This window comes from Hibiscus syriacus, unplaced genomic scaffold (assembly GCF_006381635.1).
Source record: "Hibiscus syriacus cultivar Baekdansim isolate YM2019G1 unplaced genomic scaffold, ASM638163v2 tig00111718_pilon, whole genome shotgun sequence".
In the NCBI taxonomy this organism is placed as follows: domain Eukaryota; kingdom Viridiplantae; phylum Streptophyta; class Magnoliopsida; order Malvales; family Malvaceae; genus Hibiscus; species Hibiscus syriacus.
Window position 1 is genome coordinate 465517 of NW_024063161.1, and position 27540 is coordinate 493056.

Below are 27540 nucleotides of genomic sequence, written 5' to 3' on the forward strand. Positions count from 1 at the left end.
TAGGAAACATAACTCCTTCAAGAGGTATTAGTGCAAACAAAAGGATCAGTGAAAAGGGTGGGACCAAACATAAGCCTGACTAAGTATAAGTGGGGTCCACTTAAAATGGCTAGAGCAATGGAAGGGGCATGTGAGTGTGGGACCAGCTGGCTGTCTATTTTGTGGGGTCTTGTCTTCTCCTTTCTTCTTCACCACTTCACGGGTTAGCTCTCAAAGAAAGAAAGAACATTTATACAAACTTTCTTTCAATTGTTTTGTCCTTGAAAGAGAAAGTGGAGAGTTGCTTTTTGTTTATTGTACATGGTCAAGTTTATTTCTTAACATAACTTCAACTGTTCAGATATAATGGAGGTGGATGGTGATGAATTAATGTGTATATACATATTACTAGTTTGATTTCATCTGTCTTTGCATTTAAACGCCACGTTATTGCTTTAGTGATTATAGAACATGATCTTTAAATTCAAAAGTAGCACCATTTATATAATCACATGCAAATGATTAACAAAAAAAAGTACATGTATTGCTAGCGTAGAAATATGTATGATCAGAGTGTTTTTCCCCCACAAAACCGTAGATGATTCTCAGTCACGTGGCTTATGTGTTGGTCATCCTATTTTTCTACCGTATTATGGGCACAATCATGAGACCTTCAGCATCATAATCTGTGGTTTTAGGAACACTCCTCTTTTTAAAACAGAAAAACCCAGAAAAGATTGGTGGTGAAAAGGGTAGAATTGTAAAAATGAGAACAAAAACTAGGGGGAAGGATCAAAAAGAAAAACTCCATGTACAAGGAAGGTGAGAAACAGGCGGAGAGCAATTCAAAGGGTAAAAGGGGAAAGAGTGTTATGAAAGTTAACTTATATATATATATGTATACAGAGTTTTTGTAGTGAAGGCCAAGGAAAATGATAGTGGTGGTGGTTATCACTACAGTTAACTTATTGCTGTGTATTCTTCTGTGCTAATGCCACCCTATAGCATCTAATTCCTCAACTACCCTTCTCTGGGACTCTCTCTCTCTATTCTTTCTTCTTTTTCTTACACTTCCCAACAAGAACAACGGCAACCCTTTGTCTGGATAACTCACTCAGCTTTCTCTGTGTTTTTTTCTTCGTTAGCTGTCGCATCACCTTCTTTGTCCTGATATACCTGTGTTTTCAATGAGAACGTTTTTTTAGAAAGAAAATAAAGATTTGATCTTTTAACTCAAATGCATAAAATAAAATTAACTTTCAAAAGAAAAAAAATAAGCACTTTCTCTTCGTCTCTGGGTTTTTTTCTTCTCTCTGTGTTCAGAAATTGTGGAATTCTTCATTAATAGCTGCTTCCTATGGAAGTTGCTGCAGCTTCTGAGGATTGTTGTGTTAAGGTTGCGGTTCATGTAAGACCGCTAATTGGTGATGAAAAGCTTCAAGGCTGTAAAGATTGTGTTACTGTCACCCCAGGAAAGCCACAGGTAGAGAATGCTGCTCTTCACTGTTAACTTCTTCTTCTATGGGCGATTTATTGGGAGTGTGTTGGTTTCTGAGTATCTAGTTGTGTGTTAATTTTAAGTATACGGAGATCTCGATCTTTCGGTGCTTCAATGGTCGATCAGTGAGGACTCACTGTCTGATTTTGGATCAGAAATTTTGTCATTACTACAATTTCTATAATTGGGATGCTTGTGAGTTGGTTTATTTTGCTGTGGAAGTTAAAATATGTGAAATTAAGCTGAATTCAGTTGGTTTCTATGGTGGTTCTTTTTTATGATTTCCATTTTTGGGGCTAAGACTTTATGATCCTATTATAGTAGGAAGCTATGAACCTTTAAAATATGGTTATTTACGTGAATTCTTAAGTTGAATTGGTTGATGCTGGATTTTAATTGCTCCGAAACTTCTGTTTAGGTGAAATAATGAGGAGGGAGAAACCATTTTTTTTTTTTTGAAAAAAAGAAGTTTCATATCGGTTTGACTATGATGCAGGTACAAATTGGGGCACATTCCTTTACATTTGATCATGTCTACGGGAGCACTGGTTCTCCATCATCTTCCATGTTTGAGGAATGCATTGTTCCTCTCGTTGATGGCTTACTCCAAGGATATAACGCTACCGTTCTTGCTTATGGTCAGGTACAGCTGAATCTCCAACAAGGCAGCTGCTAAATATTGCAGTTCCTTTCTATTGTGATTGAAGATTCGATAAATTTGCAGACTGGATCAGGTAAAACGTATACTATGGGCACAGGCTTCAAAGATGGTTGTCAAACAGGAATCATTCCTCAAGTAATGAACACTTTGTTCTCCAAGATTGAAAGTCTAAAACATCAAACAGATTTTCAGCTCCACGTTTCCTTCATTGAGGTTTGTTAAATAACCCATCATTTCCTTTTGTTGTTTTAGTTTCCAGTTATGCTATTAGCAGTGTAATGGGGGTTCACATTGTTTTGCAATATAGCGGGTGTCTCTTTATAGTTTATAGTTCTGAAATATGTAATTTTTATCTACTGTTGGTGTAATAGATTCTGAAAGAAGAAGTACGAGATTTGCTGGATCCAGCTTCTTTGAACAAATCAGATACAGAAAGTCCGAATGCAGGGAAAGCACATGTCCCAGGAAAACCGCCAATACAGATCCGTGAATCATCAAATGGTGTTATTACGCTGGCAGGATCTACCGAAGTTAGTGTTCGTACATTAAAAGAAATGGCTGCTTGCCTAGAACAGGGATCATTGAGTCGAGCAACAGGGAGTACAAACATGAACAACCAATCAAGGTTAATTTACGTTCCATTATTGGGTATTTATGCACTTTAATTTCTTAGATACTGTGGAGGAGATGCTATCTGGTGGTTCTTTGTTCTCTCGTAATGTTTTTAGCTTAGTTTATGAGGAAAACTAGGCAATCTTTGGTTATGGATGAGCCCAGAATGGGGAATAGCAAAACTTGGAGCTTGTTGCTTTTGATATATCCCGTGATGCATACCGAGCTATGCTCTCTCGACTTATTTTAGTTTTTATGGTTTTATACACCTTGCTGAATTTTGATAATATATTTCATGTGGTTGTATAGTCGCTCACATGCAAACTTCACCATCACCTTAGAGCAAATGTCTAAACTCAATCCTATTTCTGGAGATGGAAGTCCTAATGACATAACAAGTGAAGAATACCTTTGTGCCAAGTTACATTTGGTAGATCTTGCCGGATCGGAGAGAGCAAAAAGAACAGGTTCTGATGGTTTACGTTTTAAAGAAGGTTAGTTGTACTGCTTGTCCTTTCTTTTTGTCATGAAAGTATTCTTCTCCAAACCTAATAATGGACATCTTTGTCATCTAAACAGGAGTTCATATCAACAAGGGTCTACTTGCACTTGGTAATGTCATCAGTGCTCTTGGTGATGAAAGAAAGCAAAAAGGAGGTGCTCACGTTCCATATCGAGATAGTAAACTTACTCGGCTTTTGCAGGTATGAATATTTTAAGAAGTCTGCACCTCCCACTGCGCTAGGCATTATTTATCCTGTACTATTTTTCAGAAATCTAGTAAGAATGTGAAATTGAAGGTTTATTTTGTTTGAAATTGTCCTTTTAGGCTTGATTATAAGTAGCTAGACAAGAGAACAGATATACTATTACTCGGTCTTTAATATGTTATCTTTACTTTCTCTCAGATTGTTTATTAAGTGATGAAAACTTAATTATTTCTTTGGGCAGGATTCACTTGGTGGCAACAGCAGAACTGTGATGATAGGCACTGCCATTTCTTCTAATCATTTAACCTGCTCAGTTGTTTCCCTCTTTTTCATAATTAGGCACATCCATGTTCTAGTTCCTTACCAATTTTGTGCACTTCAATTATTGCCCTTAACTATTTCTTTATGAACAGCCTGCATTAGTCCTGCCGACATCAATGCAGAGGAAACGCTTAATACTTTAAAGTATGCAAATCGTGCTCGCAACATCCAAAACAAGCCTGTAGTAAGTACAAGAGAATAATTTTCATTACTTCAAAGTTTCCTCTTTATTTTGTCAGATATTAGATGATATTCAAGGTAGTGTCCATACAGAACTTTCTCTCTTGTTTTGACTTAAATAGGTTAACCGAGATCCTATGTCCAATGAGATGCTAAAGATGCGTCAACAGTTAGAATATCTGCAAGCGGAACTTTGCGCACGCGGGGGTTCTGATGAAGTACAGGTATCATGGTACTCTTAACTACTGAAATAAACTTTAGAATTATTTTTAATTGTTTCTTGGGATCTCAAGTTAGAACACTTCAACGATAGGTAAATTAAGATATTTGGTCCTTAACTTCTTCTTGGAGATAACTCGTATAGGATTAGTCCCACAGGCCTTTTAATAGGATTGATTTTGCAGGTTCTCAGGGAAAGAATTGCTTGGCTTGAAGCTGCTAATGAGGATCTTTGCCAAGAACTTCAGGAGTTCCGCTGCAGATGCACCATTGTGAATCAACATGAAATCGATGCTCAAGTATGTTAAAGAAATCCTTGTTGAATTCATCTATACTTGAACTTTCTTGGCTGATTTACATGCAAGTTTATATCATGAAGTTTTCATTTTTCGGAATGATTTATCATTTATGTTGTCATTTCAAATGTTTATGAATTAAAAACTTCCTATTTCAGGGTGGTAGTCCTTGTTCTATCAAAAGTGATGGGTTGAAAAGGAACTTGCACAGTATAGAGTCTTCCGACTATCAAATGGGTGAAACCATGTTAGGTACAGACTTACCTGACCTGCAAAAGACGCATATCATTCTTCGTTATGATTTTTTTCTTCTCTCAAGGTGTTTTTTAACTTGAATATACTGGCTACTTTAGCAAGTGATTCCAGAGGAATTGATGAAGCAGTAGCGAAAGAGTGGGAGCACACGCTTTTACAAAATACTATGGACAAAGAATTGCATGAATTGAACAGACGCTTAGAGGAGAAAGAGGTATATTTTTTCATAGTGAAATATTGTTCGGTAGTTGTTATTCAGCGGTCAAATTCTTAGGGGGTTTCTATTTTTGATGATTAGATTGTATGTCTGGTTGCAACTCTTATTATTAGCATGGTTGGCAACTTCTCCAACACTAGCTAATTCTTCTATTTTATGTTTGAGCAGTCCGAGGTGAAACTTTTTGGAGGCGATGCGGTTGCTCTTAAGCTTCATTTTGGGAAGAAAATTCAGGAATTAGAGGACGAGAAAAGAGTTGTGCAGGTTCAAACATCTTTTAATTCTAAGACTTTGTTTGAAGAAAAAAAATAAGCATGCTAACATTTCTTAACCTATTTCTTCACGGCAGCAAGAAAGGGATCGCTTATTGGCTGAAATTGAAAATCTTTCTGCTGGTTCTGATGGACAAAAACAAAAAGCTCAAGATATCCATGCTCAGAAACTGAAATCCCTTGAGGCACAGGTGCAAATAGTTTTAGCTAAGTGGCATTCATTGTTGGATTGAATAGATTTCATTATAATTGTGGATATTTATTTGCACCAGATTCTGGAACTTAAGAAGAAACAAGAGAGCCAGGTTCAACTTTTAAAGCAGAAACAGAAGAGTGACGAAGCAGCAAAACGACTGCAAGATGAAATTCAATTCATAAAGGCGCAAAAGGTTAAATCTTATGTTTTTCTTATATCTTTATTATGGTTAATTATAATATATAGTATACACTCTGCCAAATCTCCTCGTCTTCCCCCCTGCCCTTATTTATTTTTTCTTCCCTTGACTATTATGTGGTTGTAGGTTCAGTTGCAAAATAGGATAAAACAAGAGGCAGAACAATTTCGTCAATGGAAAGCCTCTCGAGAAAAGGAACTGTTACAGGTGCATTGCTTCTTTTGTTTCTATCAATTTAAACAATTTATAGCGTGTTAATTATTAACTATTGCACACATTACTGTGATGTACCTGAGAATTAAGATAATCATTTACTGCTGGAATTATATTTTGGATTTGTGGCGGTATTTGCATATATTGTTTGTATTATATGCTTAGCTGGCTCTAATTGCATGCACAACCAGGTACGGAAAGAGGGCAGGAGAAATGAGTATGAAAGGCATAAGCTGCAAGCTTTAAATCAACGCCAGAAACTGGTGAGCATGTTTTTATTTCTTGTGTGACGAGTACCTACCACTGACTGATTTGTTTGTAGAGAAATAATTTGAAGCTATGCATACTTTCAGGTTCTCCAAAGAAAAACCGAGGAGGCTGTCATGGCCACCAAGAGGCTAAAAGAGTTGCTGGAAGCACGTAAATCTTCTGTCCGTGACAACTCAGGTAGGTTTTCTTTTTAAAGGTTGATGTCCTGAACATTCCACATCTATCTAAAATAATGCTCTTCATAGAGGCATAGCAATTCAACTGTATTCTAGGAGATATTAGTAATGTCTTATGCTAGACAGTCTAGTTTTATTTAGGTAAACTTAATTCATGCCCTTCCTTTCATTTGTTCAAATTTCTATCTTTTTTTGTCTACCAGCAATTGCCAATGGGAATGGAATAAATGGGCAGGTAATGATCTCTGTCTCTCCTTTTATTTGTTTGGGTTATTTTCTATACCCACATCTTTAAACCATTTTAGGTAACTTTTTCCTGTAGACCAATGAGAAAGCACTACAACGTTGGCTGGATCATGAGTTAGAAGTGATGGTGAATGTGCATGAAGTTCGCTTTGAATATGAGAAACAAAGCCAAGTGTATGTAACAAAATCTTATTTGTATATAAAACTGGTTCGGATATATAGACTATTTTTATGTCACTGTCACTCATTACGCTCCACCTCCAGGAGAGCTGCACTGGCAGAAGAGTTAGCTGTCTTGAAACAAGTAGATGAGTTTGCTTCGAAGTGGCTCAGCCCTCCAAGAGGAAAGAATGGATTTTCCAGGTATCTAACGCCCAAACGTTGTGCTTTATACTAGCATTTTAATCCTTTTACCATCCAACATGAATTTGAGGAGATTGCTTAAATGCAGTATGTTCTCCTGTGTATAAGTGCTGCAACCTCTCGTAACATGCATTGATATATATTACTTCTCCACAGGGCTGCCTCCATGTCACCAAATGCAAGAGTGTCCAGCATATCTTCACTTGAGAATATGCTCAGCATATCTCTAATTCACTTGTAGCAATGGCTTCACAACTTTCAGAGGCGGAAGAGCGGGAGCGTGCCTTCACTAATCGTGGACGTTGGAATCAGTTGCGCTCCATGGGAGATGCAAAGAACCTACTCCAGTATATGTTTAATTCTCTTGGAGATACAAGGTGCTTTCTCTCACCTAGTGATATGTGTAAATATACATGAAAGTACGTCAAACATAATGGCCTATTCCTGGAGTTTGACGAGAAAGAAAAGAAAACAAATCAATTATGGATGCTTATATACTATGAACAGGTGCCAATTGAGGGGAAAAGACATGGAAATCAAGGAAATGAAAGAACAACTTAAAGAACTCGTAGGTCTGTTGCGGCAGAGCGAGTTACGAAGAAAAGAAGTTGAGAATGAGCTAAAATTAAGAGAGCAAGCTGATGCCGTTGCATTGGCTACGGCTGCAACGGTTAGTTATATGGGAACTTTATTCAGGTTTTACATCCAATGCTTAATTCAAGCTTTCATCCAAGGCATGCTTAACAGACAAAACTCATTGAGGAACATAGAACTGATCACAAATTATTCTAAAGTTGTTTTCACATTTACACACAGATGATATTGAACTTAGATGCATATACGAATCCCAAAAGAGGTTCTGTGAGGCTGATTTGATTAAATGACTTCCAACTTCTTAGCATGTGGTCGAAGTCTACGATTACAACTATGGATCTTGAATTGCTCTTTTGGAGTTCTTTAATGGCTCAAAAGAACGATGCTCATAAGATGCTTTGAATAAAACTCCCAAATTCGAAAATATATGAGTTATTTTTTTCTCAAGAATACCACATCTGGTATAATACAACAGAACTTGAAAACCCCTTTATAACGGCAGCATGGTGAATCTCTTACTGTTTTCTTGAATTACAAACTTCCTCCTCCAAATGTCCTCATAATAATGGGGGGTCCTTCCTATGGCTACAATTGAGTTTGCATTGCTTATCCCTCATAAAATGCCAAACCTATGTTCAGCTGAATATCTAGAACTGCAACCTGTATTGCATCAAGGAATCTCGAAAACAGGGATTCCTCCTAAAATATAGGATTTTCCTTTAAGGTTATTGTACAGGATCTGTTACCACTGTTGTATGTATCAACATCATTGATACTCCTAGCACTGCTTTTTGACGGAAAATGTCCATGAGCAGGGGAATTCGACAAATTCGTTGAGACACGTTGCTGATGACATGAACGGTTCGTTATCTCCAATGTCCGTACCAGCGCAGAAACAGCTGAAATATAGCCCTGGTGTTGTGAATGGTCCAGGCAGAGAGCCAGCAGCATTCAAGGATCAAACACGAAGGGTAACTTCATTGTCCAACTTGAATCATAGTTCTGCAATCTGCTTTCATGCTTAACCGAGGAATATTGGATTTGCTGGTCATGCAGATGGTACCACTTGGGCAGTTACCGATAAAAAAGTTGGTAGCTATAGGACAAGCTGGCAACGGCAAACTGTGGAGGTGGAAAAGAAGTCATCACCAATGGCTCCTACAATTCAAATGGAAATGGCAGAAGCCATGGAGACTTTCAGAATGGATCAGACACAGTGATGAAACACTAATAAGGGCAAGGCCTCATTCTCAAGCCCTGAAACATAGAGTCTGATATTCAACGGTCACCCGATTACATTGGCCACAGTAATCTTTGGTTATATGCATGCTCCTACAGGTGAAGCCTAGAAAACAGAGCAGGTAAATTTTTCTACCCTGTATTTTCATGTTGGTATAACCTCCAGTCATATGCTATTCATGCCCTTGTTACAAATTACATTTGATAGCTTGATTTCTCCGTCATTGAGGACAAATTACATGTCAGCTATTTTTGCAAATCTCAACTCGAGAAAAATGAATTTTGACAGTAAAGAACAATTTACAAAGTAAATTGGTGAACTAAGTAAACGAACTCAAGTATGACTGCTAGGGTAGCCAACTCTAACAGAAATGTCCTAGAGGGACTAATGGCTTTATGAGAATGATGATCTGCTTGGTTACACATAACTGAATTAGCAAAACCATGTTTCCCATTCATCAACGTGCCTGAGCCTTATGGTATCTTTCTCTTAGTTGATACAGTGTATTGGAACCGGCTGTTGGGATCTGCATGAGCCGTGTTGGTTTAATTGATTTTTTCAGAATATCAAACGTATAGGTTTGTAATCTTCCAATTTTTCGCCGTGATTACAAAATCTGGAGCATCTTGTAAAGAAGTGTTGATGCTGCCCGAAGCATGTCAGATAAGTTGAAGACATGAGCATGAGATGGTTCCGGCGGCAATAAAAATAAGTATATTGGATCTTACTTGAGCTGTCTCTAAGGTTTTGGTGCATGTTCCATCAAATAACACACTTTAGGGAAGAAACTGTTTGTAAGTGGTAGAAACTTGTATGAAAGCTGCAGTCTAATTGTATTTTTTTTTTTCTTTTTTTACCCAAATTTGTAATTTCTTGGTCCATATATTTCAGCATGTGTGCAAGCTTGTTATTAGTTTTGTTACTAAACTGAAGTCCGTTGCATTTTCAGTTGTTATATAAGGAAAAAATATTCAATTCTTTTCGTCTCTCCCTGAAACTGGTTTGAGTTGAAGATAAACATATGCCCATATTGAGATTAACAAACGATGAGATGCCTCAGAAGGCTTGTAGAAGAAAGTGACTGCAAATGGGTTGGACGCAGGCGAACCAACTACCATTTAAGTTTTTTTTTTAAATAATAATAATAAATAATGACCGGCCATTAACATCAACTTCAACTGGCATGATGATGATGATGATGAAGTTCTTGTATGTTAGATAATGAAAGAAAAGAACATAGACATGGAGGCTCAAGAAAGTACCTGCCATCACCCATTTTATTCGGGTGGTGGTAACATTTTTTCTAAAACGGGTCTTATGGTTTTATAAATAAATATATAGTATATGATTTTAAATATAGTTTTTATTGGTTAAATATAGTAAATATAAGTTTTATGAAATAAATATAGTTCTTAGTTTTTAATTATAATATTAGTATTAGTATATAGTTTTTGTAAATATAATAGTGATATATAGTTTGTGTTAAATGTATAGTTTATTTCATTGGTATCACACATTAAATGCATATGATATAAGGTTTTCATATTACATAGAATTGATATATATATATAGTTATATATTCCTAATTGGTTTGTTGTGCATGTGGTATTCATATTAATTACAATATTGTTGAAAATATTTTGATGTTTCGATAGAACAAACTAAGTATAAATGAATTTTAAGATTTTACAAAGATTTTTATAAGTATATTCGATTCAATTAATCGAATATTAAATTATTACTCCAAGTCTTTCAAGATCAATTTCAAACCTTACTAAATGTGTAAAATTGTGTTTTATACTTAATATATTTTTTAAACAATTTTCACAAAGTATTTTGAACCAAAATCAAGCCTAAAATCAATTTTTCAAAGGAATGCACCGATGCACCAATCCATGCATTGATGCACTAATGAATAAATTGAACATCGAATGCAGTTTATGCATCGATGCACTCAGGTTTTAATGAAAACATCGATTGCATTTTATGCATCGATGCACACACCATGCATCGATGCACTTAGGCTTATTCAAAACATCGAATGCATTTTATGCATCGATGCACACTTAGTGCACCGATGCACTAAGTGTTCCAACGGTCAAAATATTTGAATTTTACACTTGATGCACCGATGCACCTTGTGTATGCATCAATGCATTGACTCTTCCAACTGATTTTATTAATTGTTTTCACACTTAAACGGCTCTATTGACTCCACTAATCATCCCCAACGTTCAGAATCAATTGAAGGAGTATTTAAACAAGCTTAGAAGTCATTGATCAAAAACAAGAAACAACAAGAATCAAGAATTAAGAGAGAATCAAAGAGAAAGCATCAAACCTCAAGTTTGAGCATTTCAAGCCTATTTTTCATTCAATATTCATTTTGTTTTCAATAACACTACTTGTACTCAATTGTATTCATTTTTAGTGTTCTTTTCTTTGTTCTAGAATTGTGCAAACAATCTACCTTGTGAGGATTTCCTTGTAAGTTTGCAAATTTGTAATCTTCTCTTTGAGAAAAAGTGTTCTCAAGAATTGGGGTATATTCTTGAGGGAGTTGTAAGGTTATCTCTTTGGCCTCAAAAGAAAGAACAAATTAGTGAATTTGTTGGAAAATCCTTAGTGTGGATAGCTAAGGTAGTGGACGTAGACTTTGGTTGAGAAAGTCGAACCACTCTAAATCGCTGTGCAATTACTTTCAATTTTCTGCAAAAGCTTCCACCAAAATTTTAATTGCCAATTCACCCCCCTCTTGGCCGATTCCATCAATCGATTAACTCAACAATTGGTATCAGAGCCTCACTCATTTGAAGGTTTAATCGCCTCTTGAGTCGATTCGGGAAGAGTTATATTGATAATCAAGTCATCAATGGCCTCCACTTCAAACTTCGACTCCGGTCTCGATTCGATGCCCGTCAACAAGCCTCCTTTCTTCAATGGAGCTAACTATGCCTATTGGAAGAATATGATGATGTATTTCATTCAAGCAAGTGACATGGGAGAATAGAATGTTGTAGAACACGGATATATTAAACCTCTCACTCATCTAAGATCGTGGATTGAATGAGAGACAATAATGTTCCAGCTCAACTCCAAAGCCATTCATATCATATTTTGTGCTCTTCGACCAGATGAATACGGAAGAGTTTCATCTTGTACAACCGCCAAAGAAATATGAGATAAACTACAAGTCACTCATGAAGGCACAGAAGAGGTAAAAGAATCTAAAATTAGTCTTCTAACACATAGCTATGAAAATTTCAGGATGAAACCAAGTGAAGATATCAAAGCTATGGCGAATAGATTCTCAACGATTGTCAATGGTCTCAAATCATATGGAGAGATCATTCCAAACGAAAAGCTTGTGAGGAAGTTAGTTTACTCACTTCCAAAATTGTGGCAATCAAAGAAGACGACAATCATCGAGGTTAAGAACCTAAAGTCCTTAACTCTTGAAGAGCTAATCAATTCTCTTCTCACTCATGAAATGATGATTGAAGATGAGGCTGACCTCGATAAGATTGACAAGACACCAAAGGAGAAGGAGGAGAAGAAGAACGTGGGAGTTGCTCTCAAATCAACAAAAGATGAAAGTGATTCGGATGAAGATAACGATGATGAGGAGATGGCATTGTTTGTCAAACGGTTCAGAAAAATGATGAGGCCAAGTCGAGGAAAAAAATTCAAACAAAATTAAGGCTTCAAGAATGAACCAAAAGAAAAAGACCCGATCATTTGCTATGAATGCAAAAAACTGGGGCATGTCAAATATGATTGCCACAATTGAAGAGAAAGGGTCAATCAAATAATAAGCATAAGGCTTACGTGGATATATGGAGTGATGAAGAAGGTTCCGATGAAGAGGAACAAGAAGTAGCAAACTTGTGCTTGATGCTATTGGGGGAAGATTCTAAGGTAACCTCTAACTTATTTGATTTAGATGATTTATCTTATGATGAGTTATTAGAGGAATATAATGGGTTGGCTTCGGATTATGAGAAATTATTTTTAAAATACAAAAATGATATTTCAAAATTAAAAATTGAAAATAATCTCATATCCAAGACCAACATTGATTTTGAAAGTAAAATCAAAGATTTACAAATCAAACTAGAAGAGTTTGAAAAGAAAAATACTGATTTGTAAAATTTACTTTCAAAAGTCAATGATGATCATCAAAAGGAAATTGATGACCTTAAAGCTTCTTTTGATAAAGTTGGATCAAAACGTTTTGAAAAATGAGAAAATTCAAAAACCAACTTTGTTAGAAAAAGTTTTAGAAACTACAATCATAGAGGTCCCCGAAGAATCTCTAATGGAAAGATCGTTAGAAGTATATTGGTTCCTAAAGAACTCATTACTACTAAAGATAAGGATATCCTACACAAATGAATACCTAAGGGGACTAGGACTTTGGAAACTAATGAATATGGACCCAAAAGAATTTGGGTACCAAAAATTAAAAATTAATCTATGTTTGTAGAAAAAGGAGCATTGCTACAAGGCACGAGAAACAAACTCAAACTCATGGTACCTTGATAGTGGATGCTCAAGACACATGGTGCATTTAGATTCTATAGATATGACTAATTTATGCCTAGTTGCTAAGGATGAGCATGATAGTTAGTTATGGCATAGGAGACTAGGACATGCTAGTATGAGTGTTTTGCAACGACTAATTCAAGGAGATTTAGTAAGAGGGTTGCCTAAACTAAAATTTGATAATGATAAAATCTGTGATGCTTGTGCTAAAGGAAAAAAAAGCAAGTTTCTTTTAAATCCATTAATGATGTATCAACTAGTAGAGTATTACAATTGATCCATATAGATCTTTTTGGGCCAACTAGAACTACTAGCTTGGGTGGAAAACAATATGCATTTATCTTGGTAGATGACTATTCTAGATATATTTGGGTTCTATTTTTAAGTACTAAAGATGAAGCATTAGAACATTTTATCACAATTTCAAAAATAATTCAAAACGAAAAAGGTTACTCTATCACTAGTGTTAGAAGTGATCATGACACTGAATTTGAAAATCTTGGATTTACTGAGTTTTGCAATTCTAATGGTATTAGCCATAATTTTTCAACACCTAGAACCCCTCAACAAAATGGAGTTGTTGAGATGAAAAATCGAACTTTAGAAGAAATAGCTAGAACCATGTTTTGTGAAAATAATTTGCCAAAATATTTTTGGGCGGAAGCCACAAATACCGCTCGTTATATTGTAAATCGAGTAATGATTAGGCCAATTTTAAAGAAAACTCTATATGAAATTTCCAAAAATAAAAAGCCTAACATTAGCTATTTTCAACCTTTTGGATGTAAATGTTTTGTTTTAAACAACGGTAAGGACAATCTTGGCAAATTTGATACTAAAAGTGATGAAGGAATTTTTATGGGTTATTCCTTAAATTATAAAGCTTATCGAGTATTTAATAAAAGAACTTTAGTTGTAGAAGAGTCTATATATGTTGTTTTCGATGATAATCTCCTTCCGAGGAAGGATTCTTGTGTGAATGATGATGTAGGCATTATAAATATAAATGACGTTGGACATGACGTTGGAGAACCATCATCAAAGGAAGAAACAAAATATGAAGAAACTCAAGATCCTCTCGAGAATCCAACCATTGAAGAAAGGGAAGTCTCTTACCCAAGGGAATACAACTATGTCAAGGATGGTGAAATAATAGGTGATTCATCCAAAGGGGTAACAACTCGATCTTCTCTTAGAAATATTTGTAATTATGTTGCATTTATCTCATGAATAGAGCCTAAAAATATTAAAGAAGCATTAAATGATGAACATTGGATTATGGCTATGCAAGAAGAGTTAAATCAATTTGAGAGAAGTAAAGTATGGACATTAGTTGAAAGGCTTAGTAATAAATCTACTGTAGCTACTAGATGGGTATTTAGGAATAAGCTTGATAAAAGTGGTAATATAGTGAGAAACAAGGCTAGACTTGTTGCTCAAGGGTATACTCAAGAAGAGGGCATAGACTATGATGAAACATACGCTCCCGTAGCTAGGATGGAAGCAATTAGAATGTTATTAGCATTTGTATGTTTCAATGAATTCAAATTATATCAAATGGATGTTAAAATTGCATTTTTAAATGGTTTTATAAAATAAGAAAGTATGTGAAACAACCTTCTGGTTTTAAAGATTCAAAATTTCCAAATCATGTTCTTAAATTGAAAAAAGCTCTTTATGGTTTAAAACAAGCTCATAGAGCTTGGTATGAAAGATTGTCAAATTTTTTAATCGAAAAAGGTTTTTCAAAAGGGAAGGTTGACACTATATTGTTTTTAAAGCATAAAGGTCAAGATTTATTAGTAGTTCAAATTTATGTTGATGATATAATATTTGGTTCTAATAATGATGTTCTTTGCCAAGAATTTTCTAAGCTAATGCAAAGTGAATTCGAGATGAGCATGATGAGGGAGCTCTCATTTTTATTGGGACTCCAAATCAAGCAAAGAAAAGATGACATCTTCATCAATTAAGCTAAGTATGTCAAAGATATGCTCAAGAAGTTTGGACTGGAAAATGGGAAACCTCATGACACTCCAATGAGCTCATCAACAAAGCTTGACATAGATGGATGAAGTAAATGTGTGGATGTTAAATTATACAGGTCATTGATTGGCTCTTTGCTTTATTTAACCGCAAGTAGACCGAACATTATATTTAGTGTTTGCTTATGTGCCAAATTTCAATCATGTCCTAAGAAATCACATTTACTAGCTGTTAAGAGATTCTTTAGATACCTTAAGGACACTCCTAGTTTAGGACTTTGGTATCCTATAGACTCTAGTTTTAGCTTGCATCCCTTCTCTGATGCGGATTATGGAGGATGCAAATTAGATAGGAAAAACACCTCTGGTACTTGCCAATTCCTTGGAAATATGCTGATTTCTTGGTTTTCAAAGAAACAAAATTGTGTGGCATTATCTACCACTAAAGCGGAATACATTTCAGCCGGTAGTTGTTGTACACAAGTTTTATGGATGAAACAACAACTTTTTGATTATGGAATTGAAGTAGGTACCATTCCTATCAAGTGTGACAATACTAGTGCTATTTGTCTCACTAAAAATCCCATCCAACACTCTAGAACTAAGCATATTGAAATTAGACATCACTTCATTAGAGACCATGTCGCTAAGGAAGATGTAGTTCTAGAATTTGTTGACACTTTGCACCAATTAGCGGACATTTTTACAAAACCTTTAGACAAAGAAAGATTTTGGACACTTAGAAGAGAATTAGGTTTAACTAACCTATCTTCACTTAGTGTTTAAATTAATTTTTAGCACTTTTAAGAATAAATAAAAAATGCTTATATTAATAATAATTTTTTATTGCATTCTATGCTTTTAGTTATGAGGAATTTATGATTTTTAGTGAAAATTGATTATATGTTCAAATGAAGTTCAAAGATAAAATTAATTGATTAGACATGATTAATTTTCGTTATATGATTTGCCAATACCACTAGAGTAGTTTATTTTAGCATTTTCAGTGTTTAAATACATATTTTTGTCATTTTTGTGCTTAATGCATCGATACACTGAACAGCGCATCGATGCATCCCTTTGTATGTGCATTGATACATCATGAAGATGCACCGATGCATCCCTTTGTATGTGCATTGATACATCATGAAGATGCATCGATGCACTCCTTGAATGTGCATCGATGCACAAAGCCATGCATCGTTGCATCCGTCGGGTTTTGGGTTTAAAAGGCTTATTTTCTTATTTGTTTCAAACCCTAAACTAAACCCTCTCCAACCGTTCGCCTCTCTCCCTCTCTAAATTCTCTTTTTGCTCAAAATCAACGAAAAATAGTCGGAATCTTCAAGCTTTTTATCTCCATATCCTGCTAACATCATTAAATCGTGCAAAACAACTTCTCATTCTCATCAATCCGAAATTTTCAAGGTATTTTTCTAAAAACCTCTATTTTATCATATTTTGATTTAAGAACTAGTTTAGATTAAGGATGAACATTATATCGGGCATTGATTATTTGGTGATTAGAAACTAGATTTTACAAAAAATTTCGTCAAAAACACGCAATATTTCAAAATTTTATTTGAAATTCGAAATTAAAAAAATCGAAAATCTTTTGATGTTTTTTACTCAATTATATTATTTTTCATTAAAACTATACATATTATGATTTTTCAAAAATTATTTTCAAATAGTTTTCAAAACCTTGCCCATTAGGATTTAGTTTAGAGAACCTTGAATTACTGCGGACTCAATTGAGTTTTGGGATTGATTAAATTTTATACATGTGTTTTTCAAATTATAGGTTACATTCCTTATTCCGATTCCTTAAACCATGTCAAATCCTAAACGATCTAGGACCTCTTCTAGTCGTTCTACCCGACCTTCTAATCTCGTTCCTCCTCAACCCTCAAATCTTATAGGATATTGTTTTGATATGCCTGAACGTCGTAGAGAAGACTTGTACCATAGGTATATGAATTCTTTCCAATCTTATAGAATCCGGGAAGAACGTATTCCTTCTGTTCAAGCCATGATTAATATTGACTTCGAATACCTTCCGATTCTCAAAACATAGAAGTTTGATAAACTGTTTTCCCTACAACGTATCATCTATCATCAGTTAGTCCGCATTTTCTACTCTAATACAATATGTATTCAAAACCAGACTCAATGTGGGACTATAGCAATCAGATCCTACCTTTTAGGACAATATGTTAATATTGACTCCGAGACTATAGCTTCACATTTTGGGCTAGATGACGATGGTTTATATAATGAGAAAGAAACTGTGGAATATCCCTATGTTCCAAATGCTAGTGTTAGTACTCTACGATCTCATCACGATCGTTTTCTTCATTTGATGATCTCTTGGTGGTTTAGACCATCCGGAGGTAGGTACTCCACTCTTCGTATTAGGGATTTATGGTGGATGCACTGTATCAAGAATAAGAACAAAATAAATTTTCCACATATTATATTTAGTGAGCTAGTGGATACCATAAACATTATTCATTCAAAACATGTTGAAACATTAGTTTATGGATGTCTTCTTATTAATCTTTTTGTATCAAACTCAGTCTTAACGTCTCTCTTGACAATCCCATTCCTCTTCAAAACCAAATCAATCTCACCTCGTTGAAGAAAGCTGATTGGAAACAGGACGAGGAAACTGGTAAATGGGTTTATCGACCTTCTAAGCAAACTCTAATACAATATGTATTCAAAACCAGACTCAATGTGGGACTATAGCAATCAGATCCTACCTTTTAGGACAATATGTTAATATTGACTCCGAGACTATAGCTTCACATTTTGGGCTAGATGACGATGGTTTATATAATGAGAAAGAAACTGTGGAATATCCCTATGTTCCAAATGCTAGTGTTAGTACTCTACGATCTCATCACGATCGTTTTCTTCATTTGATGATCTCTTGGTGGTTTAGACCATCCGGAGGTAGGTACTCCACTCTTCGTATTAGGGATTTATGGTGGATGCACTGTATCAAGAATAAGAACAAAATAAATTTTCCACATATTATATTTAGTGAGCTAGTGGATACCATAAACATTATTCATTCAAAACATGTTGAAACATTAGTTTATGGATGTCTTCTTATTAATCTTTTTGTATCAAACTCAGTCTTAACGTCTCTCTTGACAATCCCATTCCTCTTCAAAACCAAATCAATCTCACCTCGTTGAAGAAAGCTGATTGGAAACAGGACGAGGAAACTGGTAAATGGGTTTATCGACCTTCTAAGCAAACTCCGGGAGCGAGTTCTTCACGAACACCTCCTGCTCCTAGCTCTTCTCGTACTCCTCCTCCTCCTCCGGTACATGCTGCAGATGATGATCCCAAGCTTCAAGGATTATTTCAAGACATTGACGATCCCGACAATGCGCCGACACCACAAGAGGATCAAGTGCCTCCATATTTTCGTTCGTTTTTTGGAGACATTTGATCTATGGTTTGCTTCCATCGAATCCCATTTGACTGCTAACAACGAAGCAATGAATCATCGCTTAGACACTTTGGAAGCTCAACAAATGGAGTTTCAACAGCAGATGCTTGCATGTATGGATGTTCTCTCTCTTGAGATGCAAGCACGATTTCCTCCTCCTCCTGATCCTCTGATGGATTAGATTTTTCCTTGTTATGGTTTCTTGGATTTAAACCTTGGATTGATTTTGATGTTTCTGGATTGTTTATTTTGGATGATTGAATGTTTGGATTAATGTTTTGGTTGTTTTGGCTATAAGAACTTAATACATATATGTTTAGTTTGGTTTGAATTTTCTTATTTTTGCATCATTAGACATATATGACCAATTTACCATTTCACAGTCGATATGAATATTAATTATGAAACTAATGGCTAATCTCTCTTTTGATTGTGTTCTTAGCAGCTTAATCTTATTATTAAATAAATTGGCTAAATTTTTTAGTGTCTTTTTGATTTAACAAAAAGGGGGAGAATATGTATCATAGTAAGGGGGAGTAATTTTCAACTTTTCAAATTGATTTCAAAAATAAATTTTTAAAACAAATCTTAAAATTACTCAAGTGTTTTGTTATATCAAAAAGGGGGAGATTGTTGAAAATATTTTGATGTTTCGATATAACAAACTAAGTATAAATGAATTTTAAGATTTTACAAAGATTTTTATAAGTATATTCGATTCAATTAATCGAATATCAAATTATTACTCCAAGTTTTTCAAGATCAATTTCAAACCTTACTAAATGTGTAAAATTGTGTTTTATACTTAATATATTTTTGAAACAATTTTCACAAAGTATTTTGAACCAAAATCAAGCCTAAAATCAATTTTTCAAAGGAATGCACCGACACACCAATCCATGCATCGATGCACCAATGAATAAATTGAACATCGAATGCAGTTTATGCATCGATGCACTAAGGTTTTAATGAAAACATCGATTGCATTTTATGCATCGATGCACACTTAGTGCACTGATGCACTAAGTGTTCCAACGATCAAAATATTTGAATTTTACACTTGATGCACCGATGCACCTTGTGTATGCATCGATGCACTGACGCTCTCAACTGATTTTATTAATTGTTTTCACACTTAAACGACTCTATTGACTCCACTAATAATCCTCAACGTTCAGAATCAATTGAAGGAGTATTTAAACAAGCTTAGAAGTCATTGATCAAAAACAAGAAACAACAAGAAACAAGAATTAAGAGAGAATCAAAGAGAAAGTATCAAACCTCAAGTTTGAGCATTTCAAGCCTATTTTTCATTCAATATTCATTTTGCTTTCAAGAACACTACTTGTACTCAATTGTATTCATTTTTTAGTGTTCTTTTCTTTGTTCTAGAATTGTGCAAACAATCTACCTTGTGAAGATTTCCTTGTAAGTTTGAAAATTTGTAATCTTCTCTTTGAGAAATAGTGTTCTCAAGAATTGGGGTATATTCTTGAGGGAGTTGTAAGATTATCTCTTTGGCCTCAAAAGAAATAACAAATTAGTGAATTTGTTGGAAAATCCTCAGTGTGGTTAGCTAAGGTAGTTGACGTAGACTTTGGTTGAGAAAGTCGAATCACTCTAAATCACTGTGCAATTACTTTCAATTTTCTACAAAAGCTTCCACTAAAATTTTAATTGCCAATTCACCCCCTCTTGGCCGATTCCATCAATCGATTAACTCAACAAATATAATTTCCATGTTAGAATATAGTATATTAATATAATAAAATCTATTGTTAGTTCATTTCATTTTACAAAAAAAATCAATATTAAAAATAAATAGATTCCATATCCATTAATAAATAATAGTCCATATTACAAAATAAATATCCATATTGCATCTGAACCATTGATGAAGATTTCATCCAACGGCCAAGGGAGTGCAGCGTCATCACCGGAGGCAGTCACCATCGTCAGAGTGTGGCCTGCGCGTCATATTCTCCCGATCACCGGCCAATCGTTCCACGGTCGTTTTCCTCTCCGCCGATTGTCGTTTTAGCATGCAAAACCCAAATGCCATAGTAAGTTCCATTCCATATTTTTGTAATATCCTAGTGTATAATACATTAGCCTGACCGAGTAACCATGGCTTTCAATTGTAGCAACCGCAAAATTGGATGACAAAAGGAGCTCCGTCATTTGCAGGATATGCACCCTCTGCCCCCTTAGCCCAGGTCACACCATATGCTCATCCTCCAGCAGCATCATATCCGACTCCGATGCCATATGCAGCCCCTGGCCTATCTTCTTACAATTCGTATCCTCCTACTACAAACAACATATCCACCTTCTCCATACGCTGGCTATCCTCCTGCAAGTTATATTTATCCTCCACAAGTATACCCACCTCCTCATCAGCCTTCACATTGTTACCCACCAGGTACATTTCTGGTTAGCTATCGCTTGTGCACTTCTTCCAATCTCGAAAATTTTAATGTATTTTTGCTTTATCTGAATTTGTGATGATTGGTGCATCCCCAGCCGGAATCTATCCTCCGCCACCCTATTGAGCTCTTTTGTCACTAAAGCTGAGAAGTAGTACATCAACTGAAGCTAAAAGAAAGTCATGCCTTGAGCCACAATGGCTGTGCAATTGATCTGATTTCTGCGTAAAAGTTATTTGCATTGTATTGTATGAATATATTTCCCTTTTTTCATTGTGTTTGAAACATACCTCTGGGTTCTTGCTGAAAAGATGGTTTCTTTGAATCCACTGCTGCTCTGTAATTCTAGATAACAAAATGCAGTTTTCTCAACTCCCTAATTTTTCTCCTACATTGTAAACTGCCTGTTGTTTTTGGCAACACAATCACTCAATACCTTAGCATACGTACTTTCATCACAATACCAAGCAAAATTTTAGGCAGACATTGAATTTCATCTAACCCTGTAAAAATCTGCGCCAAATTAGGGAAAATAAGAACTTCATTCCTCATCAAGGTTATGTACACAGTGTCATTATCTTTACAATTTCATGCACTAAATTATTTACCATTTTACGTGCTATGATTCAATAAATAATTTTAAAATAAAATATTTTTATTCAATTTATTATGTTTTTTAAGAGTTACTATTTTCAAGCAGAGGACATAATATATTTATTTTTTAGAAAAATTTAAAGTAAATAAACATTTAAAATTGTTTAAAGTCATTAAGTATTATGCTTTACTGAATGGGCAAGGCATTGGCATAGGGATTCGAGCAACTACTTTTTTTTTAATTAAAACAAGCCATCTAATTTTGCTTATAATAATTATAAGAACAACAGCTTGGAAAACCCAAGGACGGGACCTGCTCATGGTCCATGGATGGCGCACAGGACGGAACTAAAATATAAGGTAGGGGACATCTATTAATGGTACATTAGTTTAAATAATACATAAAACATTAGCCAACAAAACCCTTACTAAAAAGATACTTATATTAGTGGTCAGTTTTATTATTTTTTTATTTTAATTCGAATTTTAAAAATTATACTTTAGTTATTTATGTTGTTGATTTATCACAACATTAATTTTAGATACATTAACATTATACAATAATAAAAATAATTTATAATTAAATCTTAAATTTTAAATAAAATAATATTTTAATATTTTAAATATAATTTAAAAAAAATTAAATATAAAATATAAAAAGCTGACATTCAATTATTAAATATATTTTAACTAAACACTATAAGGGTGTGTTTGGTTTACAGAATATAAGATTACCAGTGGAAATGTAAGATTACCAGAGAATAGAATTACTGAGAATGTTGTATTTTGTGTTTGGTTGGTTTAGTAGGAATATAAGATTACCGTATTTGGTTAAAGGAATAAAGGATTATTAGAATGTATATTTGACCAAATTGTTCTTATTATATATTTTTTTTAACAAGTTAGAAAATATTTATATATTTTCTTTAAAAAATTTAAATTCATAAAATTTATATAATTTTTTTTACAAAATTGAAAATATAAAAAGGTTTAATGAAAGGGTAAAATTTTATGTTAACCCCTGAACTTCATATAAAATTTTAATTATAGATTTTTTTTGTAAATCTAAAATAGTTTAAGGATAAATTTGTAATTTAACCTTTGTAGAATTTTTATTATTCAATGACAGAAGAAGAATATTTTTGGAAAAAAAATTAAGGGCATTTTAGCCGAAAACGCCGGTAATTTAACAATACCTAAGGAAATGAAATTAATGACAGTCCCGATAATATACCCAAAAAATCCACTATTGATATTCTTATATTACCGGGAATGAGATTCTCATGCTAACCAAACGGGGAATGTGGATTACATTCTAATGAGAATGGAATCCACATTCCCTCGTTTGGTTGGCCGGGAATATCATTCCCGATAATCTTACATTACCAATAGTAGATTTTTTTGGGTATATTACCGGGAATGTCATTACCTCCATTTTCCTTAGGTATTTTTATATTACCGGCGTTTTGGACTAAAATACCCTTAAACAAATTCTTTCAAAAATATCCTTAATCTGTCATTGAATAATAAAAATTTTACGAATGTTAAATTACAAATTTATCCTTAAACTATTTTAGATTTACAAAAATAAAAATCTGTAATTAAAATTTTATATGAAGTTCAGAGGTTAAAATAAAATTTTACCCTTTCATTAAACCTTTTTATATTTTTAATTTTGTAAAAAAATTATATAAATTTTATGAATTTAAATTTTTTAAAGAAAATATATAAATATTTTTCAACTTGTTAAAAAAATAAATATATAATAAGGACAATTCGGTTAAATATACATTTCAATAATCTTTTATTTCTTTAACTAAACAAGGTAATCTTACCTTCCTGCTAAACTAACCAAACACAAAATACAACATTCTCAGTAATCCTATTCCTGATATATTTTATTCTTACTGATAATCTTACATTCCGTGAATTAAACGCACCATAAGAGATTATATTATGTGATAAAACAATTTAGACCTTTTTTTTAGAGAAAATAACCTCAGTGACCAAAAATCCCATATAATATACGATTTTAACCAACTTTTTCCGGATTTGCCAAAATGACCAACAAAATCGTAATGCAATCGCTAATTCGCAACGCGATCTCCATTATCGCAAATTCGCGTTGCATTTCGCAATGCGATAGTTGAAAATCGCGTTGCGATGGTCTACAGTATCGTTGCGATTTTCCCAATTCGCAATGCGAATAAGTAAATCGCAACGCGAATTGGGAAAATCGCAATGCGATACTTACTATCGCAATGCGATAATACAAAATCGCAACGAGATACTGACTTTCGCAACGCGATTCTGACTTTCGTAACGCGATTTACATAGCGCCATTCGTATTAACACGTATTTTTTTTAAATTCCAAACACGAATTTTTTCTTAATAAATCGGAAACTGAACCGTCCACAGTAATCGCAACTCATAACCTCAAACCCAAAAACACAACACTCAGTCCCATCTCCATCTCTCACTCTCTACGGTGAAATCCGTCCCCATCTCCGAAGATTTCCGTCCCCATCGCCGGCGAAATCCCTCACAACCATTCACAGTCAAAAATCCCTCACAATCATTCAGAAATGGAAAATCACCTCCGAGGGTTAGTTTTTTTATTTTTATTTTGAAATTTTTGCATTATTTTAGGTTTTTCATATTGAGATTGATGATAAGTTTACTGGTAATTTCAATAATAGATTAACCATTTCACTTAGATTTCTTATTAAATTCATTCGATTGCTGCCAATACTGCTAAACTGTTTAGCCTGTGAAGTTAGTATTTGTCTTTGCTTTGTCTTTTGGTTGAAGTAATGCAGAAGAAGAATAGTTTCGAGAATGAAAATCACAACGCGAAATAAAAAACGCAACGCGAAACAAAAATCGCATTGCGAATTTTATTTCGCGTTGCGATTTTTATTTCGCGGTTGCAATTTTCATTTCGCGTTGCGATTGTCTGGTCGCGATAGTCATTTCGCGTTGCGATTCTCTCGTTGCGATAGTCATTTCCGCGTTGCGATTCTCATTATCTCGTTGCGATTTTCATTTCAATCAAAGATAAAACAGTGTTGCAAATTTTAGTTTCAAGAATAAACTACTATTTATGTTTATTGTTTTGTTTTTGGTATATCTTGACAGTGTAATTTTTGGTATATCTAACTTGGTATGTTTATTGTTTTTTTGTAGAAATTTTTTTCGGCTTCATTGACATTAAGGAATAAAGTTAGCCTAGCCACTACAATTGCTTCGAAGCTTTCACCTGCACAAAGAAAATTGTTTGAAGAAACCTGCTTCGGGCCATGGCTGAGAGTAAAGCATCCGGGTGGAGATGCTAGTTTGACCCATTTGTGGCTTCAGACCATGACTAGCGATCTACCCGACAGTATACAACGTGGTGAGGAAGAGATATGGTTTCATTTTCCACCGGCGTATACTTGTTTTGGGCGGAAGGAGTTCTGCTTAATCACTGGTCTACGATTCGGACACGATGATGTAGGTCGGTACACTCGTCATATCACCCGCCCATCATGGTTATCCAGGGTTTTTCCTGATGAGTCAATAGAGAAGCCGAACTTACACGTCGACGACATGAAGAAATTGTTTAATAAGAAAGATGGTTTTACTCGGATGAATGACGTCGATGTTGTCCGAGTATGCCTTCTACTACTTTTGTATGCCGGCTTTTTAGGCAGAGAGGCCAGACAACCTATTCCTCAGGAGCTAATATTATTGGTAGAGGACCTAAATGCATGGAATCTGTTTCCGTGGGGTTCGTATATGGAAAGCTACCTGGACTAAGTTGTCGTCTGCCTTTGATGACCGCAAAAGTTTGCGGGGCGATGGGTCGAAATACACTTTGTCAGGCTTTGTTTGGGCCTTTAAGGTAAAAATTTCTATATAATGTTTTCAAAATTATAATTAATTATTTAACAATTACTAATGTTTGTTATTATATTGTTTGTAGATTTGGATATTCGAGGCCTTTCCCGCCATGAAGACATATGCAATAAAAACTTCAAATGATATTCCCAGGGCTATTTCCTGGAAGAGGAAACGTCTGTTGGATTGGGAAGACTTAATACCATATGCGACAATAAATAATGTAAGTTAACACAAATACTATCATATATAAACAAGTTATTAATATTAGACGTTTAACTTTGTTTGAGTTTTTATATTTTTAGGAGGCCAACATTCCATTAATGAGACTGACACCCACGGAGGCTGAGCTTGCCACTGATTGGTGGCAAGCTAGTCAGCGTTTTCTTGATGGCACGAATGATGAGCAGCCTCCACTTCGAGAGCCATCACCTCACCTAGAGCCATCACCTGATCGACCCGACTATACACCTCTATAACGAGAGCCATCACTTATCCCGTCACATCATCGAGCCTCTTCTCCACCATCACCTCATGATAGGCGACCGGAAAAGATGCCACGACTTCTATCTCCCTATTCTCCACCTCCACGGGATGAGTCAAGGGAGTTACGTGATGAGGTCAATGCCTTGCGTGAGGAGATCGGTACTCTACTTGATAACGATGGTGCATGGCGTGTGGAGGTGTCTACTTTACGTGGTGAGGTTGCCGCTCTACGTGAGATGGTAGTATCGTTGCAGAATGAGGTTCATACTCTACGCAACGAGGTAAGTTTAAGATTTTCCATATTTAACTTGATGATAAATTTACTCGTAATTTCACTTAAATTAACCATTTCACTTAGATTGCTTAGTAAATTTATTCGGTTGCTGCCAAAACTGCTAAACTTTTTACTTTAACACTGTGAAGTTAGTATTTGTCTTTGTTTTGTCTTTTGGTTGAAAGTTTGAAATATATTTATCTTTGTTTTCACTGTTTAAATATCATGTCTGTTTATTTACTGATATTTGTATTTTTATTTAGCGGACCGATAAGGTGGATGCTTTACGTCGGGTTTTTCTTGCACGACCGAGTTCACGCATCAGACGGCGTGCACGTGCTATTAAGTCTCCGTATACCCCAATAGTGCGAAGACACCGCAAGAAGAAGCCCAACTCGCCTATCATCCCTCAAGAGTCCACTTCTATCGTTGAAGAGGCCCCTATCATTCCTCGAGAGTCCCCTCCCACCGTTCAAGAGGCCACTGTCATCGTTGAAGAGGTCCCTCCCAACATTCAAGAGCCCGATTCACATGGCGTCATATGTAGGATTCTTGAGAAACCCTCTGACGTGCCAGACATGATGGATTCAAGTTGGCTCTCGTATGAGTTACGTGCCAGTACCATACCGGTATCTGAAGAGGAGAGGAAACAACTACCGGACACAATTCTGGATAACACCCTTTGGGCTAAGACCGCAGTTGATTTTTATCTACATGAGCAAAGCCAGGGGTGTTTCACTGACATATGCAAGCTCAATGATGATATCTATTTGTTGCTTGATCGGTCTTGGTGGGGCGTATTATTAGGGGTCGAAGACAATGGCTATTTCGATGGAGGAGTAAGTCTTATATTTTTCTTATATTTTCATTTGATTATTTTTTTTGTAAATTTATGTAAGTTACTAATATATGTCTTTTTTTGTAAAACAGCATATCGATGCGTGGGTGTCACGTCTTCTAATAATTAGGAAACTTAAGGAAAATAAAAGAAATACACGGTATACAATTATGCCGACGTCTTTTAACGTCGTTCACTTGAAGAATCAACGAGATGAATCATTTGCGTTGGGCAATGGACAAGCTAAACTTTATCCTGCATGGTGGGAGGTAAATAAGGTTAGTGTTTATTTTAGATTGAGTTTAAAGGTATTCATAAATAAGTGCGCA

General features: G+C 35.0%; 1 pseudogene; it reads left to right on the forward strand.

Moving 5' to 3' along the window:
- Window positions 1-1262: 1262 nt before the first annotated feature.
- On the forward strand, window positions 1263-9595 carry LOC120168295 (annotated as a pseudogene).
- Window positions 9596-27540: the final 17945 nt, after the last annotated feature.